Here is a 23,166-nt window from a genome sequence, read left to right as displayed (position 1 = left end):
AGGATGGAGAGAAATAGGCACCCTCATAAACCACCAACAGAAGCAAAAAATTATTATTTACAATCTGGGGCCCAACTAACAATGCGTACAAAATACATAAAATATTCATATGCGATGGCACAATCCTTCACGTCTAAGAACTTACCCACAGATCCTAAAGAAATAATCACAGTTACAATGGCAAAGGTTCACTGTAGCCTTGCTAATAACAGTGGGCAGTGAAAAATCTTTTAATACAGTACTCTACAATAGGAAATTGGATAGGTGATCATCACACACGCAGGCAATGAAATACCAAGAAGGCATTAAAATGATGTAGAACACTTGATAATATGAAAAATGTGAGTGATAAAACTAAATTACAAAATGATTGCAATATGATCTCATGTACAAATAAAATTCCTACAATGTGCATAATCCAAAGGAGGGATGGAAAAGTGTTAAAAGGATATTTCCTAGTCATGGATTTCAGGCTTATTTTTTTTCTTATTTGATTGCTTTAACTTTAATTTTAATTTTCTAACTTTTCTACAGTGAAACTGTTTTATTTACGGCATGCCTACTATGTACAAAGTACGCTTCTGAGATTTCAGAAGAGGCCAAGGCAGTCAAACCTGATTTAAGGAGAAAGACGATGGTACATCAAAAAAATTAAAAAGCAAGTGAGATTTTTGAATAGTGACATGAAATAATTAAACGGAGTGATATGTGGAGAGCGGGGATGGGTGGGGAGGTACAGCCAACGAGGGCAGTGGGAAGAGACCCCTCCAAGGAGGAAACATTTCATCTGGCTCCAGAATGAAACCTGAATGATAATAAAAAACCCACAACCCAAACAATCAGGACCAGAGCATCCCAGGGGGAAGAGAAGAAGAGGGGCAAGTCCTGAGATGAGCCTGAGATCCGAATAACAACACGTGCCTCTCGGGGGTTCCGTGACCATAGCACGGGTGGGGTCAGGGCAGCTGCCCACCAGAGGCCACGCCCCTCGCACTGACCGTGTCCTCGCTGTGGAGTGGCTGCTCGACCGAGGTCCCCGCCCTCCAGACCCTCCTGTTTCCCAGGGGGCCGTGGGGCTGGTTCTTGGCATGGAGCGTGGGCAGGCTGGAGCGTGGCACCCCCACCCAGGCGGACACAGGGGCCGCAGGAGGAAGGGGCGGGCTGGGAGCACGTGCACCGCACGCGTAGAGGCCGGACCTTCAGCTCCCGCTGTGGGGAGATGTCGGGCCAGCGGTGCACAGGTTGCGTCTCGCAAGGTGAGTAAGCTCCGGAGATTTAACGTTCAGCAATGAGGCTGCAGTTAACAGTGTCGTATCGCGTGCTTGAAATCTGCTGAGAGGGTAGCGCTTACTTGTTATCCCCACAAAAGAAAAAAGACAAAAAGAAAGAAGATGGTAACTAAGTGACGTGATGGATCTGTTAATTCGCTTGATCGTGGTGAAGATTTCATGATGTACACACATATAAAATCATCAAGTTGTGCACCCGGAAGAGAGACCATTTTTAACTGTCCATTATAAATCGTCAACAATAAATTTCCACGGGGTCGAGCCCCTGGGGTTTCAAGGCCGTGTTCTGTACAGCAGCTAGTTGGTGGTACCCTGATTCCTAATCAATAGCAGAGGTCAGCAGTCGCCACAGCACCAGTGAATGGATGGGCTCCAGGAACCAGAAAACACCCTCTAAGTTTCATCAATCGGATTAAAGACCCCAACTCTCCGGCGTCATCATGAATGAAAAAGCAACTGACACGTCCAACCCCAGCTGGCTGAACGTGTGGCTGAAACTCATAACTGGTAAAATCTATTAGGCTGGAAATGAGAACGAGGAGAGAAAAATCAGGTGCAAATTACGGGCTGCCGCAGAGAGCGGCGGGCGCGCGGACCCCTGCCTGTCGGCGCACCTCGGCGGGGAGGGTCCATCACACCTGCGGGCCCCCATCCCTGGCTCCGTCGCAAGGCTATTACCTCAATCATGGGGGGAGGACTCGGAGTTTCCCTGAAATATAAGTGAACGTGTCCCGTCTAATTATTAAATGCAAGAACAGTTCAACCGTTTTCTCAAAACCGTTAGTACTCAGAGGGAGAAAGTGCTTGCTGTTCCTTATTAATTCTGACTTCATTGGCTGAACTGGAGCCAAGTACCTGGGCAAGGAGAGAGTGGTGCAAACGCCAGAGAGGCTGTGACACTCACACATCCCTGAGGACGGTGGGCGGCAGGAAAATGACCCTCACTCCCAGATCTGGACTTCCGAGTCTATCGTCAGCCACCCTGGGAATAAGAAGAATATCAAGAATAACAGATACCTTTTATTAAGCACTTACTATGTGCAGAGTACCGTGCTAAGCACTTCGCATGTGATCTTTCTTCATCCCCAGCAGTGCAAGGGGGTGGATGGCATCTATTGACGAGAAACCAGAGGCCGTAAGGGATCAATCATTTGCCCAAATTGCACAGCAGAAGCAAGGTTCGAACAAAGGTCTGTGTGACTCCAAACTCTGTATTGTCACCACTCCACCCAGCATCCTGACCATGGTCCAGAGAACGCTTGTTCTGTGACACATTAATAATACTCCTTGAAACATAGGGAAACACTGTAGTAAACATGTTTTAAACAGGTTTCTCTATGCAGGACTTTTCAGAGCCTTTACGATGCAAATATGCGTTTTGAATCCACAAGCAGGGGGTGTGCTGCTTCTCCCAGGTGCGCTGGACCAGGTACCTGGTTCATCTCCATGACAACACAGCCCGGATTCTGCCTCACACAGAGGATGCCCAGGAGTATGGAGGAGGAAGTCTGCAGCCTTCACTCCGACCTTCTCACAATTGGACTCGAGGCACTAAAGCTCAGGAAGGGCCCAAGGGCAGCGTGTATCCCCCTGGCTGAGCCTGACCTGGCACCTCTCGGCTGAGTCCCCTCCCCAGGGACAGAGGGGCCTGAGCTCCCAGTGCGGCCACTTACAAGGATGTTGCCTCAGCGTCTGTCAGCCACGAGCCGCGGTGGTGCCCCCCAGTGGGATGGCTGTAAGAACAGATTGAGCTGATTCGAGTGTGGCCTCACAACACCGCCACTGTCATTTCATGTTAGCACCCGGCCTCAGGTCGGCTCTTTCTGTGGCCCCAGCTTTCCTGTGGGGCATCTCTCCTGTGTGTGTTTATTTATGATATTTTCTCACCTTTCAGCCCAGAGACACCAACGTCAGAAGAATCGCCATGAGCCAGGTGCCACGAGGATGCATTCTGATTCCTGTTTGTCCCCGATGAGACTTGTGGCCGCTGTGGACCCCACGTCCCTGCACGTGCCACCTCTCCAGCTCAGAGGGCGAAAACCCATGCCTGCAGCCTCCTCCTGCTGCCTTCTCCTTGGCTGAGTTGCTTTGAGATCATCAGCTTTCGCTCACTCCAGGGCAGGGAAGACAAAGGGCCAAGATGCCCGAGTCCAAGAGGACCAACTCCCCCTGTGGGTCCGACACTGGGACTGTGGTGTGTCCTTGACGTTTCCCTGGGGTAAGCGGTTCTGTCTCACTCAAGGGTCTGGGCTTTCTTGTGTGATTTTGTAAAATGGTTCGAGACAGGTGTAGGGGCAGCGCCAAAAACATGGAATAAGGGTAGTTCCCACAGGGAACTGTAACTGTTCGTACACTCAAGCAGAAAAAACCAAATGAACACCCACAAACATGCAGTTCTCAGAAATAAATGCTTTGGGTGAGACGCTCTCATTCAGCTCAGGTCTACAGAAAGCGGGCCGTGCAGGGGCCCTGGAGAAGGCTTTCATAGTGAACAGATCCGTTCTTCCAGAATCTTCGAGTGAGGCCTCTGCCTTCTTTGTATTCGGAGGTCAAAGCCGCCCTGTGGCCTGGCTCCTGCCTGCCCGCCTGCAGCTCCCCTTGTGCTTATGGATAAAACACAGTGAAGATGCTCCTCCACCGGGCCAGGTTCAGACTTCCCGGCCGGAAGCAACGGTCACTGTGGACGCCGCGCACAATCTGTCCGGTCCCAAGGCTCACCACGCCCGCACTTCTGTCTTCTGATCCCAACAGCTGAGACCCCGGGTCGCAGACACCTTCCAGCCACCCGACCCCGTCCTCCAGGGCCTGGGGATCACGTCGAGGCAGAAAGTGATCCAGACTTGGGGGGCCCGCAGCTTTCCTCAAGCCCCCAGGCCCTCCCCATGCCCCCAGCTCCATCAGCAAGGGTGGCCTCCTGGTTACAGAGAGTGAAGAGGGAGCTTTCCTTGGACACAGAAGAGAAAAGTCTTCAAAGGGAGAGTTTGGGGAGGAGATGGGAGAGCCCTGAGGGAGGCCTCACCCTGGGGCAGCTGTCACCCCACATTTTCCCATGGGCCTGGCTAGATGTTCGGACGCAGACAGCCTGCCCCCGGCCCCCAGCCAGGCGAGAGTCTGCCCGACCCAGAGCCCAAAGACCTGCCTCGAAGGCTCTCAGGAGAAAGGGTCCCTACGTCCCTGGGTGACAGCCTAAGGAGCAACACCGAGGGAAGGGGGGAGAGGCCACAGTCCCTGGGTCCCTGCCTCCTGGGATCCTGCCGCCCACCCCGGCTGTGCAGCACAGGGTGGAGGGACCCGGGCAGGCCAGCTGAGGACAGGCCAGGACACCTGCCCCGAAAGGCCCCGGCCCCGGCGTGCCAGGATCAAGGCTCCATTTGCCGCCCAGCTCATCCATTATTCACCGTGATGACCATAATACCTTCTACGGGGCTTTTCATCTCCAAACCACTTGAAGCTCCACGGTTTAATCTGAACGTCAGCGTCCCTGCCCTTTACACGCTGGGTCCTTTTCTGCGCTGACAGAGTGATTCGTGAAAACCACATGGAATCCAAGAAGCTGGGTCCTTTGAGGGGGGAAAAGAAAACTCTCATAATGCAAGATTGCTTTATTTCCAAAGTCAAAGTCATTACCTAAAGATAAACTAAGGGAAGTTCTTACTATTTCTGTGTTTTTTCTTTTTTTTCCAGTAAGGAACGTGATTTACTTACGTAATTAAAAAGAAAGAGCCACACTTCCCCACCTTCAAAACAAACAACCAAAAAAAAATCACCATTGTGAAAATATCCTCCTGTGTGCACAGACTGTGCCCAGCTCAGCGTCCAGATTTTAAAGCAGCAGCAATTCTCTTTGTGACTAAAGTTTCTTCACCTGGATGGGAACTCATCCCGACCACACTGGCCTTCCTTAAATAAGTGCATCCCCACGGCCACCCGCACCCAAGCCTTCTCCCCTCTGCTGCCTCCTAGACCGAGTATCCAGGGGATCCACGTGCCGGGACACCGGCGGGCTGCCGGGACCCACGCGGTTCTATGTGGGGCACCCAGGGAAGGATCCGGGCAGCTGAGGCCTGGAGGGGCAGGGGGGAGGGGGACGTGTCCTTTCCCTGTGCAAGGAGGGCTGGGAGGGTGGCCCCGCTTACAGAACACCCTTGGGTCGACCCGTTCCCTCACTGCGGCCCAGTCACTCCGTCCAAATTTCACAGTGACAGCACTCAGACTCTGTGTCCCTTTGGGGTGAAGCTGGCAGACTCCTGCCGTAGGAGATGCTCATCTCAGACGCTCGGGGCAGGGGAACCTTCTCTCTGCTGGACAGCATCTCAATACGAGATGTTTTTGGAGAACTATAAAACAGTCACTTTCCTCTCATTGTCGTTGGTCTGGGTAGCGTGCACTTCATGTGCACGCGGGGATTGGGTTTTTCCTCCGAGAATCAGGCGTGGGTCCCCAGGAAGCCATCTTGTAACCAGGTGAGGGTCCCCCTGGACCAGCCCCTGGCACCATCCCACATGATGGGAAGGCGGCCACTCAGCCCAGCCGTCGGAGCCCCCATGGCTCAGGCTCCCCAAGAGTCACAGCTCACCTGGGGCCCCAGGCTCTTTCTCCAGGTGCCTCTCACGTCCTGAGGACCCACGTACCTACATGAGTTCCTCCGCAGCAAGATGCAAACCCTTCAAGGTCAAACCATCAGACTGTCATCCCTAAACTGCTACTGCCTTCCTCCCCGGGGCGGGGGTCCTGACTGAGGCTGGCCTCCGGGTCTGGTCCTGGTGTGTGTCCCCAGGCTGGTGGCATCTTATCCACCCTACCCACCTGCTGTGGCCTGGGTTTTCGGCTTCCTGCCTCTTGCCATTCTCCTGGAGCCCAGGAAGGAGGATGGGGCTGGGTCAGCTCTGTCCCACCAGTGGGCAGACCTGGGGAAGATGCATCCCTGGGCCTGGGCATTTCCATTTGGAGGGTGGAGGACAGTTGGGTAGATTTCTCAGACCCCTTCCATCCTCATCCCCAGGTAACCCCACCTCTAAGTGTTGCTGACTTTCCTAGCAAGTCACTTCCCCCACCCTCCCTGCCCCTCCGCCCACCCACCCGTGGCAGGTTCTCGGCGCACCTGGCTTTGGGAGATGTGCTGAGGGCGGTGCAGGAGGTGAACAGATTGGGACAGACGTGCGGGCCCCCTGATGCAGCAGTGCGCGCCGGGCTCTGCCTGTGGCCGGCCGAGTGGGCGGGGGGATGGGGACCCAGGTCTGACCAGCCCAGGGGCATCAGAGCACACGCTGGACATGCCCCTAAGGAGACGCCAAGGGAAAGTCTGGGTCCAGCTGGACCCAAGGCCACATCCAAGATGCACAGCTCGCACACGGCCGAGGTCTGTCTTCCCGTCAGGAAAGTGACTGTCCCGGAGCCGGGATGGGTCAAGGTCTGTCTGGGAAGCCCAGGATATGTAGCCCAGAGAGGACCCCGGGCCCTGGAGGAGCTGCCATTCACTGGGGCCTGCGACACAGCCGGGTCCCGCCCATCATGCCTCCAAGCGGTACGGGAGTGAGGGGAGGGCGCTGAGGCCCTGGGGACTCAGCACAGCGGCCACAGCTCACAGGACGGCGAGAGGCGGAGCGGGGCCCCGGACGCAGCTGGGCGCACGGCGCCCACCCTGAGAGCGACCCCTCCCTCGTGGGGGCACCGCCCGAGTCTGCCGGGTTGCCTGTGCTCCCTGGGACGGCTCCGGGGGGGACCTTGCTGCCTCTCCCAGCCCCGGTGCTGCCGGCACCTCGGCTCGTGGACACCACCCTCCGGTCTCTGCCTTCGGGGTCACGTGGGCTCCTCTCTGTGTGTCTCTTCCCCTCGCCATCCCCCCACCGCCCCCGTCTCTGGCCTCTTCTAACAAGGACACCAGTCCTGCTGGATTCGGGCCCACGCTTCTCCGGCGTGACCTCATCTCAGTTACACCTGCGAAAACCTTGTTTCCAAGCAAGGTCACATCCACAGGTGTGGAGTCAAGACTTTGACACGTTCTGGGGGCCACAGTCCAGCCCACATCAGGCACGACGCAGAACTTCAGTTTCCACAAAGCAGTGGGCCACGGGTGCCCGTCGTCAGGGCCAGAGCCTGGAAACCCAGCTCCGGTGACTGGAGTGCCCAGGAGGGCCAGTCTCTGGGGACAAGAGGGGAACTCTGTCACTGAGGCAGGTGTGGCCGCAGAGGGCAGGACACTGATGCAGGAGCCGACATCGGGGCCAGCAGAGGTGCGAGGTCAGCTGAGCCGGGAGCTGTGTTCCGGCCACGCCAGTCTCTGTGCCCAGGCTGTAGCTGGCTTCTGAGGCCCAGAGGAATCTGCTGGGGGTGAGGGGGGTGGAATTTGGCTGTGCTGGCAGAAAACTGGGAGATGGGAGGCTGCCAGGCCGTTCCATGAGGACTTCTCTTTAGAGCTAAGAGCCGTCTCATGTACAGTAAGAACAAAGATAACTGCTCAATTAACTGAAAGCAAACTCTGCCACATCCACCTGACGGACAGTTATCCAGTTATAAAGCCCACGTAAAAACACAGGCCTGCTGGTGATGTAAGTGAAGACGTCCTACGTTCACTAACACGGCAGCTGCATCTTTTTAACCTCTGCATAGGAAAGGAGATTTGAGGGGTTGTTTTTGAGACTGGGGTGACTTTTCCCCTACATTTCTCTTCTCTTCCAAATTGATATTATTGAATACGATCTGATGATAAGACACACTTTATTTTAAAATCCTCAATTAAATGGCATGATTAGAGAACAGGAAATTCTATTACTTCAAATGAGCAGAAACACCTTTTCGTTGTGCCCTGGCTGTCAATCTTTCTAAAATGGTGCACATGTTTTCCTGCAGAAGAAACCACAGCCATCCTCCTGGGATGTTTAGGGAGCTTGTCAGATACCAGCGGTCTATCTGCAGGGCGCTGTAGCAAACGGGGCCCCAGGAGACCCACTGGGAAGTCTTAGAATAGCATGTTCTGGAGAGCTCAGGTGATGTGCTCTTCTGGGCGGGTGTGAAGGAAACTGGCAGGTGTCCCACCCAGGTCAGCTTGTCTGAGTCAAGAGCACACGCCCTCTGCCCATGGAAGACCCCAACATGGAGGAGGGCCCTGGGCTCCCCCCGCCTCTTGTGGATACCATGGGCAGGCATGTTGGGTCAAGGCAGGCACATATTTCTGGATTTTAAAGTCTGCCACCACCCGCTCATTAGTGTTCATGCCAAAGAATTGCAAACTTAAGAAACCATTTAATTTCATCATGAGTTTGTTCCAAGAAATGGCACCTCCCCACAGACAAATGTGCATCTCTGGAGAGCAGGGGGATGCAGGCGTTTGCGGGGAATGCTCGCACCCTCTTGCAGGAGCTGGACCGCTCCTCTCCTCCTGCCGCATCTGTTTCCCAGGTACTTTTCTTTAAGGGTGTAAATTTAAGACGGTTTTTACTTTTCCAAGCATTTATTGTATTCATTGCTCAAACGTTATCAGAAGAAATCCATTTTCTTTATAAAACGAAGGCAAATCCTCCCCTTTATATTTGCTCAACAGAAAATGTATTTTACAATAGTTAGCTACTCATGGTGCAGTCTGGACACTTTACTTAACTTCTCAAAGTCTGAGAGGACACACAGTGTCATTTATTAGCTCGGCGAGGAGGTGATAAGAGTGACGATTGCCCAAACTTGGTATTTGCCAGAGGCTGTGCGTTACCTCCTTGAATCCTCAAGACAGCTCAGACCTTGAGAAGTTAAAGCAAATGCCTAAGTTCCACTGGGAAACAAACTCTAGTGTAAAATAATTTTCTGTTGCACAAATCTGAACTTAAGCATCAGTATCTGACTAGGCAAGGAGGTATTAATAGCTATGGTAATAGCCAAAACTCAGTGTATAGAGAGTGGGGTGTAACTTGTTCGAAAGAAAAATTAACTGATTTACTGGAAAGCAACTTGATTCCCAGTTGAGAAATTTAGTTTTATCCCAGGAGCCACAAAGGGGGTTGGGTAGGGTTATTAAAAAATTAAAAGCAGTAAGAATCTGCTGTTACTCCAGGATATAAAATGCGTCACTCCTTTGATTTAATGCAAGAGTGGGGATTTGACATGTAACATGTATGTTGAAGACAGCCTGAGTGAATAGTGTGTGTTTTTTATGCTTGACAAGAAGGAGGAGAAATAGGATTTGGAAAAGGGACAGTGGCTTGTGAAAGTCCTATGTTCAGTTTAACGCAACTTAAAGCGTTATTCATTTATGGTTTTCTCTAGATGCTAGATTTATGGATTTCCTTCTATCTACATTTTTCTCTAGGTTCTAACAATTAATAATGAGCATGTGTTAACTGTGTAATTTTTAAAGGTTGTTTATTCAGTTAATGAGGTTGGAACTTGGGCATAAAAAGACCCTCAGGAAATCAAGCCTTGAAATGTACAGGTGAGTCACAACAGAAGGCCTCACGGTCCCCTAAAGAGACAGCAGTTCCGTGGCCAGGACGTAACGGGCAACGGAGGGCCAGCCCTTCTACCACAGCAACAGGCTCTGTGGGGAGGGCCGTTGCCTCCAGGTCACCTGCTGCTTCGGGGGGTGCAGTTTCAGAAGAAGACACACCCTCAGGACCACCGCAGCTGGCCGTGCCCACCCCGACACCCCCCACCCTGAAGAAGAGGGCCCAGGGTAAGGGGACGCAGGGAGGTTTCTGCTCTGCCCCGAGAAGGCTCTGCTAGCAGGTCCCCACCAGGCCACCTGGGCTTCCCCGGGACAGCAGGGTGGGAGCCCATCACAGTCTTTCTGGCCCGCATGCCAGCTCCCTCCCCGAGCTCTGTCTGCCCTAACCACCTGCCATTCAGCCACCAGCTTCTCCCCTTTCCCCTGTCTTGTCCGCCCCCAGCCCCCGCAAGATGGGGAGCAAACCCCAAAGCCCACCTCTCCACTGTGCACGCCCGGAGTCTCCATCAGGGTCTGGGGCCGATGCTCTTATAGCCTCTGCACTCAGTTCGCTATCAGGACAGCCAGGCTGAGTGAACAGCAAAGGAAAAACCCTTCCAAGGGTGACCTTTGAACGTGTCAACCCCTTCACAGAAAGAAATGGCCACAGACCCCAAAGGGATATTTCCTGAGAATGTGGTGAGTGCTGAGCGCTGGTCATTGGCTAATCCTTCAGCTAAACAGTAGTCGTTAGCTTTCTGCTGTCCTTGGCTAGCGAGATAGACGTATAAACCCGTACAGTACACACACACGCACACTCACATATCGCGTTCCATCTCAGCAGTAACACACACACACACAAAGACACACACACACAAACACACATAGCGTTCCATCTCAGCAGTAACACACACACACAAAGACACACACACACAAACACACATAGCGTTCCATCTCAGCAGTAACACACACACACACAAAGACACACACACACAAACACACATAGCATTCCATCTCAGCAGTAACACACACAAAGACACACACGCACACAAACACACATAGCGTTCTGTCTCACCATTAACACACACATACAAATACACACACACACACACAAACACACATAGCGTTCTGTCTCAGCAGTAACACACACACATATAAATACAAACACACATAGCGTTCTGTCTCAGCAGTAACACACACACATACAAATACACACACACAAACACACATAGCGTTCTGTCTCAGCAGTAACACACACACATACAAATACACACACACACACACACAAACACACATAGCGTTCTGTCTCAGCAGTAACACATATATAAATACACACACACACACACAAACACACATAGTGTTCTGTCTCAGCAGTAACACACATATATAAATACACACACACACACACAAACACACATAGCGTTCTGTCTCAGCAGTAACACACACATATATAAATACACACACACACAAACACACACAGCGTTCTATCTCAGCAGTAGCACACACACATACACACACACACACACAAACACACATAGCGTTCTGTCTCACCATTGACACACATATATAAATACACACACCACACAAACACACATAGCCTTCTGTCTCAAGAGTAACACACACACACACACACACACACCAACCGGCAGGGTATCTTTGTCTGAAGTACCAAGAATTCTGCACCACGCATGAATATTGACCGCTTCCCTGAACACTTTCCTGCGCACTAACACGTGATCCCAGCACAGACAGACAGAGCAGGACTGAGCAGATGTCCTGGGAGCCCTGCGATCGTGGATGGCGGGGCCGAGCATACGAAACCGCTCGTGACAACCATTTCCTTTGACTTAGAAAGGAAACAGGCATCTCAGACTCGACATTTTCCTAGTCACATGATTTGAGGAGGAAAAATATTCCCCAGGGACTGCAAGTTCAGAAAATGACTTCCTCCAGGGGAAGTGAGCGATGACTTCACTGGAAGGTGGACTTTGGTGTTAATTAGTTGTTTTTTGATCTCGTGCTGTCAGTGACAGAGGGTCTCAGAGGGGAATTAACTGTGCTTAAGTCTCAGGCTGCTCAGAACCAAAACACTCCGCAAGAAAGATTCCACCCAATTAACATGAAACTTTGAGCCGATTACATAGGCAATAAAATAGATGCCGCCGTACAAGGCAGCCAGTCGAGCCCCAGAGCTGAAGAGAGAGGAACGTAGGGAGCAGACCAGCTCAGGTGGCCTGTCCTCTCCCTTCTTCAAAGTCATGGACAGAGAAGCTCATTTCCCATCTCCTGTGACATGCACCCCCCAAAGAGCGATGCCTGGGGCCACTGAGCGGTCACAAGGGTGCCTCTCAGATTCCAATCATCCGGTTATCAATACACAGATAAGTAAACCCATAGTGAATGGGTTAGTTCATCAGTCCGCCAGTCAGTTGTCACCAGGACACACGCCCTCCCCGGCCTTCATTTTGGTACCATCGTTTTGTGGTTAATCTCCCTGCTCAACAAAAGTCATTGCAAGGTTGCACATGTGCCCATATTTTACCACTAGAAACAAACGATCACAAAGTCCGAGCGGCTGGGGGGGCTCGTTTCCCTTCTCCGAGAGCACCCACCTTGCCTCTGCTTGCTGCTTGAAAGACTAATCTGTAATTCAGAAAATCCCTCCATCCGGCAAGGTGGGCCGGCTTTACGTAAAGCGCCGTTTTAAAGAAGAATGAAAAGCAAACTGTCAATTCCAAAGTAATGAAGGCAATTGGCAAATTTGAGTTCACAGATTCACCCTAATTGTCACCATCAGTGAAGAGTTTGTTAATGTGCCCTTTATCCTTTGAAGAATGTCAGGGAAAAAGAAGACTTGGTGAAAAGTCGAAAATCAAACAAGGTCCAAATATTTTGCATTCCCCAGTGTTCCTATCTCCTGAGCGGACAAAGCCCTGGAAATTGTTTCTGAACAATGATGGAGAAGTGCAGCTACAAGCAAGGAGCCTAAAACGCTAAGAGCCCTCTGGTCACCAAATACGGAAAACAGAGCTGCAGCCAATCACTCCAGTGCAATCCAAGGTCTTCACTGGAGACCCAAAGAGACCTGGTTAGAAACATTTAAGAGAAAAGGAAAGATTGGGGTGTATCTTTTAAGTATTAGCTATGCATGATATTGCCCTAATTACTGAATTTTTCTGAGTGTGTTTCCTTCATCAAAAAGAAGGGAAGATGTAGAAACTCTCGCACATACCAGGTCCAAGAATCCTGCCCTCACTCCTCAGCCAGGATCCGTGCCCCACTTCTCTACTGAACCTGCCACCCTGGCACCTGTGTGTCACTCAGACCCCAGCGGCAGGTCAGCCTCATCCCCACGGTCAGAGGGGACCTCATTCACTTGGCTCTGAATCTACCACCTGCTCGCACAGTCAGGGGAGCGGAAGGAGAGATGCACGTATTAAAGGCCACGTATTAAAGGTCTGGGCTCGGAACTGACTGCACACGGTTTGTGAAGAGCGTGTGTCCTTCATCCAATTTTACAGAAGAGGCAGTTCAAACTCTAAGAAAGTTCAGGCAGCCAGTCGGTGCTGCACCTAGGATTAGAATCCGGGAGTCTTCATCAAACCCTACGCGTGGCTCTCTCCACGGGACACGCGTCCAGGCTCACGCGTTCATTCCAAATCAGGAGAAAAGGCTACTGCAACCCCAACGAAGGTGCTGTGTCCTGACAGCCCCTGAGGATAGAGGCGGGTTGAAGCTTTATATAAATATTTTTAACTTAAATATATGTGTACGCTGCCTGTATAAGTATATGTGTATATACATGAGGTTAAGTATACATAAAGAGAGGTCAGTGACATTGGGCCTGATTCCCATCTTCTGAAACTGTCTGGGAACAATGCCACCCCATGACAGAAGGGTGAGCGTTTGGCCCATTACCAAGAAATCACCTACTTTTCTCCTTGAGAATAGGAAGGGACAAACGTGCTGACTCACAGGGAGCTAGCTGCCAGGAAGCCCCCTCTCGAAGGCCTTCCTTCGTGGGGGACCAGGACACCAGACGACTCCCAGCAGGATGCACGGTGGCCGCCCAGCGCCTGTCCTGTCCAACCTCAGGGCTCCTCCAGTCCGGACGCAGGGTCTCTGGGCTGCGAGCATTGGGGGCCTGGGCCGGGCCACTGTCCCAACCAGCCATGGGACTTGGGGAAAATCTCTTCCCATCTGGGACCCAGTTTTCCCATCTGAAACATCTCTTCCATCTTCCCCAAGTTTGAAAGGATGTGTTTGAAGGCCAGAAGTTGTAACTGACTCATTCAAAATATCCATTGATTCAAATCCGGGACCTTCAAACTTAGGGATTGCCAGTTAAAATACAGGATGCCCCGTGTAAGTGTACCAAATACAATATTCGGGACATACTAAAAATGCATTTGTTGTTTATCTGAAATTCACACTCACCTGGGCTCCCTGAATTTTTACTTGTTAAATCAGGGAACCCTGCCTGGGCCAAATCCAACCTGCTGCCTGCTTTTTAAATAAAGTTTTATTGGAAGAGCCATGGACATTCATTTGCCAGGGTCTACAGCTGCTTTGGCAGGAAGAGGTGAGTAGCTGTGACGAAGACCACCTCACCTGCAGAGCCTAAAATATTTACTATGTGACCCTTCACCAAAAAAAAAAAAAGAAAGTGTTTTCCAACCCCTGATTTAGATGATGTACAAAGTTGACCCAAATGGTTTGTCATCCGTAACCCATAATTTGACGTGTTAGCAGGTGTCTGTGTACTTATCAGTTATTTAATATGTTTCTTTGCCCCACAGATGACAAACTCCTGGCACTACTATCTTATACAACATCAGAACACTGGAAGTCCTTAACACTGCACACACTGATCATATAGACGATCGACACATACTGTTAAGTTTGTACACCCTTCTCCAGAGGCCTGGCATGCGCATGAGGGTGAGTGGATAAATGCTGCCTGTGGACCTCTGACCTGGAGCATCAGTGCCCACAGCTAACCTAAGAGATGAGAGCCCAGGAATTTGCCTTAATCTCCATTTCAGCCTGTCCTGAGGGAGGTTAAGATGGTACCCTGTGGATCGGGAATACGATACAGGACACCGCATTCAAGACAATGCTCTTTCTTGTAAACAGAATAAAGTCCTCAGGAAAGACTTAGCACATCGGTTCCCAGCCAGGACTGCCCAATTGGTCACTTTGTTCCATTAAGCAAATATTTTTCATAGGCAAAGGCTGACGCATTTCATTTCCAGGACACAATGGAAACATCCGCCGGATTTCTTGAGGTCTCATGCTGGAGCCAACATCTTAAGCCCAGAATCACATGTACTCCTCTGTCCTGCCTTAAACCCTCTATTGAAAGCTTTCCCAAGAGCTTTGAAAGGGGCCGCTCACTCATCTCGCAAAGAAACCCCAAGATGGGCCTTATTCCTCCGTTTCAAAGGAAGAACGAGAAGCTTTTTAAGTCTCACAAAGGAGGCAAGAAGCAGCAATCTCTCCAGCTGACAAGTGCAGCTGAGGGTGTGAGGAAGGAATTTGAGAAGACCCTGAAGATGGGGGTGAGTGAAAACAGGAGAAGCTGAGGCAGCTCAGGGCCGGTGATCAACATGGCATCTCCCCTGGCAGCATCTGCAGTGTTTGCACAGGGTATCACCTGGGCCAGAAGAGATGAGCTTTATGGATAAGCGTCCACTAACGTGAGTGGCTTTCCAAATACTAGTGCTTGTCCGACCAGCTCCAAAGCAGAATTTTGAAGGTGGCTCTGTGGAGCAATGGGTAACGCATTGGACTTCCAAAAGCAGAATTCTGAGTCTTTCTAGGAGTCAGGATAGGTCCAGTGGCAGAGCTCTGGGCTGGGTTCAGAAAGGCACAAATCCACCTGTGTCTACAGCAGCCACGTGAGATGCAGGAAGGAACCTTGGAATTCACAAAGGGCTTTGAGAAGTCACAGTACTCCATCAGTGTTTATTTCCACCCCACATCCCCTTTCTTCTTCTCTTTGCAGTCCTAACTTACTCTCGATTGCAGGAAATCCAAACCTACAAAGTCATTCTTATGCAGAAATTATCCACTTTATGATTGCATCTCTGCTTTATGGCAGCACAGTGGACACTTGTAATATCTTTAAAACAAGATGACTTTTCCATGCACTTTTCAAGGACTAGGCTGTTATACAAATAATGTGCTCTTCTCTGGCTTTGCTATTTCACGTCTGAGTGAGCAGGTTTGCTTGATCCACAGTGGCCTAAGCAGGGGCCATGGAGCTAAAGTGTTATATTTATTTTCTCTCCATAGCTCACCAAACATACCATGGAGGCTCTGTTCTTTGTTCAATGCATGACTAAAGGCCCTTTGACGGCACCAGGAAGACACTTTGCATTCTTGTGACTTCCTTTTTTCTAGGTGGAGTGTCCAGAAAATTAGAATGGGAGTCAGAAAACCTGGGTTCTGACCTTGGATCTGCCACTGGACAGCTCTCTGACCTCTGGCAGTTTACTTCCCCCTCTCTCGGTCACTGTTTTCTTGCTTATAAAATGAGAGCTTGAACTCCACCTGGGCTGGCTGGCCTGATCGACTAGGGCCATAATTGGTTGGTGACATTTCCCACAGGGCCATGGAGAACAGCCCCACATGTGTGCACCCTGTGTGCTGGCCTTGGGCTCTCGGGGGCCCTAACAGACAGGGCATTCACGGCCGAGAGGGCAGAGTGTAAGTGCCCCAAGCTCCCCTCCTTCCCACAGTCAATCACAATGACCCAAACCAGGGCTTCTCAGACTTCTCTGTGCGCATGGGGATCTCATCAAAATGCAAGTCCAACTCAGTACATGTGAAATGGGGGCCAAGATCCTGCATTTCTAAGAAGCTCTCAGGTAAGGCCCGTGCTGCTGGTCCGGGGACCACACTTTGAGTAGCAAGGATCTAACCCATGGGAAATACAAGACAATGTTGTTACAAAGGACTTTGGTCTCAGTCATGGGTCAGTCACTGTGCTTTTTGAAACAGTTTGCTCCAACTGATTAGAGACATGAGACCAAGGTCAAGTGGTCAGACTTCCCTGATTCACTCCTCCAAGACACTCTCCACCAGCCATCCCTCAGGAAGGGGAGGGGGGCCCCAGGCACCGCAGGGGGAGGTGAGAGGATGAAGGTGAACCAAGCTTTGTTCACAATTGCAAAGCAGGTGCAGGGGACAGCAGCCTCTGCTCAGGGTCCAGGGGACAGCTTCAGTCAGCTCCCAGGACATACTTAGTGGCCCTTGTAGTAGAGCCCCAGCTACTCCAGCTTTAGCATGCGTCAACGGGCAATTCAAGAAACCAGTTCAAGCCACAAGGCTCCATGTAGTGTTCACGTGCTCGCTTCCTTTGAGACATCTTGAGCCCAGGTTAAAAATCTTGCGATTGGCACTTGAGTATTCCCACCAGAGAACTCCCGCCCTGCTAGGGGTTGGTTTCCTTGACCTTCAAGGGGAAGAAAAAGTCTCACCTGTTTATTTAGGCTTGTGCCTGAGAGAGCAAAAATAACCACAGGTATTGAAGCTGCCATGAGGGATGGTCCATTGCAAGGCGTTGGTACAACAGAAGATGTATCAGTAGGTTTTTTGTTGGTGGTGGTCTTAAAGGGTGGAATTGAGTTCAGGTCGCAGAAGCAGCGGAACTGTCCTGAAAATGGGAAACCATTTTCTCAAAACTCTTAACAATTATTAGAGAACTTGTTAAATGTCAAGCACGACGCTAGCCACGTTCCATTTTGTCTTTTAGAAGGCCCTAAGTGATCATTTGTCACAGGGATATCCAGTAGTCACTGAAAGAAATGTCCCACGCCTAGGGTTGTCAGGTAAAGTACAGGATGCCCAATTAAAGTTGAATTTCAGATTTAAGAAGCGATACAATTTCAGCACTTCCCAAATATTGCAAGGGCATTCGTCATTTATCTGAAATTCAAATTTAGCTGGGTAGCCCATATTTTTATTTTCTTCGATCTGGCTGCCCTTTCCGTGACCTAAGTAGCACATTTAAATTTAGACCAGAGCCCAGAAAGCCCCTCTGTTTGAGGTAGGATGGGAAAGCCAAACTATGGCGGGTTCCCCCAATGCAGAATGTTAAAATGGCAAGAAGGTTTGATGTGAAGTTACTGTTTAGCATCGACACATATGCCTCTGTTTGGAAGTACTAAGAAAACCTCCACGTGTAAATATCTTTATTCAAATTACTCCCTTCTTAGACACTGAGAAAAACAGTTATCAAAAAATAGAAACAAAACGTTTGGAGGGAAATAGAAAATACTATTCACTCTACGGATGAGAAAGTACGTGTGGGTTTTCAATTGCTCTGTTTTCCATCAGCCAGCGCAGTCCGCATCCCAACCTTGATCCATCCAGTCTCCTGAACCTGAACCTGAACCCTGGGTCATCTTACTCACCTGCCCACTCACTCACCTGTCCAATTATTGACGACTGGCGGAGAGTTTATTCATCAACACCCAAGGTCACCATCCCTCCTCAGTGCCCAGACACTCCCGCTGCTTTGGTTTAAGCCCTCAGTGACTCTGTCCTGATTCTTGCTCCAGACCCACCCATCTCCAGCTGGTCTCTCTTGAATCCACCTTCCACCTCCTACTGAATGATCTTCCCGAAACACAGATGCAGTCCTAGCCTTCCCTGGGGAGATCTGACCCCAGCTGACCTTTCCCCACATCTCCCCACCTGATCGAGCCAAGAGGCCGTCCCACTACACACGCCTCTTGGTGTGATCATGTCAAATTCCTGCAACTCCCTAAACACATCGTATTCATGCGTGCCTCCATGCCTCTTGCCCAGACGATTCCCTCCCCTGAGGCATCATCCCTTTCATCTTTGCCCAAATACTCATATGAGTTCCACAGGGGAATCCCCAGGTCAGGTTAGCTGGGTCTCCTCTGGGTCTCTATGCATCCCCCCACCATAGCCCTTAAAGCATTGTGGTCGAATGACGCTGGTCATAGTTCTTCCTCCTAGACAGTGAGCTCCTTGGGGACAGGACTTGACTTATTCGCTGTTATAACCCAGTACCAAAAAAACTTTGTACCTGATGAACCGTATAGGCTAAATAAATATGTAGAATGGCAGGGGAGCCTCCAGCCTCCAAGATGGCCCAGTCTACACCCCCAGGATCTTGCACTTGTGCAGTCTCCTCCCACTTTGAATCAGGACTGGCCCTGCATGACCAAGAATGTGGTGCAGATGACAGAGTGAGACCCTCAAAGCGGGGTCATCGAAGGCTTTGGGTAGCAGCTCCTACTAGATCTCCTGGATCACTCACCAGGAGAAGAAGCCACACGCAGTGAAGATACCAACCAGCCCCATAGAGAAGGCCACGTGCAGAGCATCTGAAGAGAACCAGCAACGACTTGCCAGCCGTGTGATGGAGCCACCTGGGAGGTGGGTCTTCCAGCTGCAGCCTGGCTCTCAGATGAGACTGCACCCCAGACAACATCTAACTGCACCTGTGTGAGAGATTTCAAGGGAGAACTGCTCAGGTAGGTCCTTCCCAAATACCAGACCAAGAGTGATGGTGAGTGATAAAAAATGATTGTTGTTTTAAGTCTTAATTTTTGTGACAATGCAGCATTAGATAATAAGAACAAATGCACACACACACGTATATTGATATAAAATAATTATACTGATTTTGTGTAATGCATCCAAGGTCATTCGTTCATTCATTTGTTGAAAAGTCTTTTACTGAGCACCAACCATGAGCCAAGCATGGTGCCTCAAGGAAAGACAGAGGTGAAAAGATAAGACCCCTGTCCTCAAGGATTTGGAGGCACATTCAAATTAATGTTTAGATTATTTGGTGAGACATAGTGCTTGACTTTACAGTAAGACCTATCCAACTGAATCTTTTATCCTTTAAGAACTAATAAATGAAGCACATTGAAAAATCGAGTTAATTGCTTTACAGTCATTTAACTTTTTTATTTGTTTACATATTCAAAAATTGCGTCATCCAGCTTTTTAAACTTTCTCATAAGAGTTAGCTTCAAATGACTTAGGCATTTCCAAAATCCAACTATACCTTCAAAAGTGAAGTTTTGCCAATATTGAGGCTAATCCAAAGAAATGCCAGTCATTTCCAAAAGAGGCCTTCCAAGAATGACCTGAGCATTTGCCCACTTGCTGCAACAGGGGGTCAGCGTATGGGCTATCCGAGAGATCCCTGTGAAAGATCCATTGTAAAAGGTCCCCGTTGAGGGATAATTCCTATGTTTGTGAAAAAGTCAGCCCCAGGACATCCTTTACCACCTGTTGTATATTTTAGCGGAACACAACTTCATCTGCATCATCTAGAAAGCATGCATCTGGTTCAACAAATTTTGTTGAGCGTTTACTATGTGTCAGTGAACCAGCACTGGGGTGCAAAGCAAGGAGAAAAGAGGCTTCTCACCCTCCAGGATCTTGAGTTCTCCTTGAGGAAATAAAGCGTGAACACTGAAACAACTTATGACCAAAATAAGATGTAAAATCTACAGAGAAGGCAGGGCTAGGAAAAGCTATTTGGAGGTCTTCGTTTTTGAGGTAATGAGAGGCAGAGATGAGGAGAAAATGCTCCAGATAGAACTGCCAGCCAACTTCAGGCTGTTATTTCAAGGACCTCAAGCTTTTCAAGACGGCTCTGACTGCCCCAAAACATCTCCCAGGGCACCGGGGTAAGATCACTCACTGGAACTTGATGGGATGCAAATATGTGAGGTTTTCTATTTATAGAAAACCATGCGGTATGGAGAAGCAGGCAGGCACCGGGGTTTGGGAGCCCTGAATTCCAACTCAAGTTTTGCTGCCAACGTTTGGGCAAGTTACCGGGATGTTATGAAACTCCACCAAGATAAAAGATGTGCAATGCTCCATGGTAATCGCAGGACAGAGAGCCTGCAACGCCCTAAACAGAGCAACCCAAGTGAATGGACAAATTGGCTGGCAAGGAGGTCGGGTTTTTAAGGCCTGAGACATAAGGTGCTTCTGTTTCGAGAGGGGAGGGGGAGGTTAGCTTGGAGGGCTGTCTGGGGCGAGGAGGTTCAGGGAGGGCTTTATGAGATTTCGTAGAAAAGTACTGGAATGTGACACAACAGGGAGACGAGGTTTCCGACGGGGGCTCGAAAGATACATGATTCATTTTACCGAGGTCTCAAATGTGCCCAGGGCCATTGCTGACCAATTTGCTGTCCCTTTAGCTGAAGAGGGCTCAGAAGGACTGGGTCCTAGGTTCAACCCAGCCACGAAGATCAGAGGCCAGGTAAGCATCCAGTCAGCAATACCTGTAAGGTATCAAATGTGCCCTCCTGCCTTAATCCATAACTGCCGACTTCAAACTGCTGGGAGCACATGGTGCCTGGGGACTTCCCCATCACCCCACATGAGACCCTTCAAAGATCTACACTGATGGGAACCCCTTTTGTACCAACTGAGGCTGGTGGCGGCACAGTGATGTGCCATCACTGGAGTCTTACCCACCTGACCTGACCTGCAGAATGAAGTCTTCCTCCAGCACCTGCCACCTCCCCTTCCAGGAGTGCAGTGTCCTCTGTTTCTATCTCTTTCTTCCTCCTTTTTTCTCCTCAGTCAGAGAATCTTCCTGGCTCACCCACATGCTGGAAAGGGACTAATCAATTTACATCAGATGCACGTGGCAAATGATAACTTAATAAATTCTGTTTCCTAAGGATGTTTTAGTAGGGCCTAATCCCTTTATCCACGGAAGTGTAAAGCAAGAAGGAACTTTTCCAGGCACTTGGCAGGCACCACAGAGGATGCTGTGAACAGAGGGTTTTCTTCCTGCCCACCTGAATCACCCGAAAGCCACCACACTTCTCCCCGCCAGGTGTGCCATGCTCTCCTGCAGGTGCCAGCACTTGGGAGACACACCCATCCTCACCATGACGTCCAGCTTAACAGCAGTGGCTCGAACCCAGTAACACCCACGTGAAAGGCGCTTCTTCTGGATGGAATGTGAGGGGGCCATGCGTTCAGATTACTCTGGAGGACAGGATACAACCTCTAGAGGGCTGAGCCAAAATGCTTTCTCATCTTTCCTGCCAGCTTCTGCGTTTTACATAGGAGGACATCAGGGTCCCCAGAGAGGGCATCCTTTCCCTACCTTTGGAGAAGATCAAAAGCCCGTGCTTTCATCTCATAACTCTCAATCTAGCCAATTAAACCCCCATTAGCAATTCAAAAGGATTAATTTGCACTCTTTCCTGTTACTGAGCGGTTCGGAGCATCTTATTTTTGTCGCCACTTAAAGAGAACCAGCTGGATCTCCGCAGAAGAGGATGACATTTTAGAGGGGTTTGCCCCCCTGATACGGCGATGAGCGGAACATTCTATCACAGAGCATCCGACAGACAGAACTTTGAAGATGGCCCCATGGGTCCCACCATCTCACTTTCTAGAGGAGACCGTGAAGGCCATTGGGAAAGCTGACTGTCCAACAGCCACCTGACCAGCCGAGCAGAGCCCACGAGGATCCGGAAGCCTGACTCCGTCCCCCAGGTCCACGTTATTGTTCCATGGCAGTTACAGAGTTCACTGATAGAAGAAGACATTGCAGGACTTCCCTGGTGGCCTAATGGTTAGGACTCTGCACTTTCACTGCAGTGGCCCGGGTTCAATCCCTGGTCAGGGAAGACCCCGCAAGCCGTGCAGTGTGGCCAAAAAAAACAAAACAACAACAAAAAGACATTACATTAGCTTCACCTTCTAAGAGAATTTTAGACCCATTATATTTTCTTAAATAAACTCTTTATTTGGGAATAATTTTTGATTTCTAGAAAAAGCTACAAAGATAGTCCAGGAAGTTCCCCTGTACCCCTCACACAGTATCCACAACGTGACCCACGTTACGAGGGTCAGAACCAGATATGGACGTCAGTGCGGTTCTATTAACAGACTCTGATTCCACGTGTTTTCCCATTGATGTCCTCTTCCTGCTGCAGGCCCAGCCCAGGATCCCACAGGCCATTATATTTTAGCATTCTAAACCTATAAAGAGACCAAAGACCTTCCCTGCCCAAACCCACATCACACCTTCACCGTATTAGCGTAGGCGGCCGATGACTAATTAGCTGATTCATTCATTAGGATCCAAGACACACTTCTTAATCACAGTGATCATTTGTTTCAGGAAAGCTGCTCTTACTTCATTAGTGACTGTTACTAAAAGATCATGTGTTTGGATTCTATATACCCTGCTTTTCACATCATGGGCAATAGTCAATACTTCTGTATATTGACACTTTTAATCAAGGCGAGATCTAATCAGAGGTAACAGTTGAGTTTCATAATAGGTCCATGAACAGAACCCTGAATTTTCTCAGTGCTCTTTCTGGCTGCAGTGGGGAGAGAACAAAGACGCAGAACCGCAGGCATGTGGAGACGGATTTATGTGTTGAGTCTCATGCTTTCTTTCCTGTATCATTAGGCCAGGGTTAC

The sequence above is a fragment of the Balaenoptera borealis genome, assembly GCF_965194805.1.
Source record: "Balaenoptera borealis genome assembly, chromosome: 7".
Lineage (NCBI taxonomy): Eukaryota > Metazoa > Chordata > Mammalia > Artiodactyla > Balaenopteridae > Balaenoptera > Balaenoptera borealis.
The sequence above is the reverse complement of the archived record's forward strand: the minus strand, read 5'-3'. Positions refer to the sequence as shown.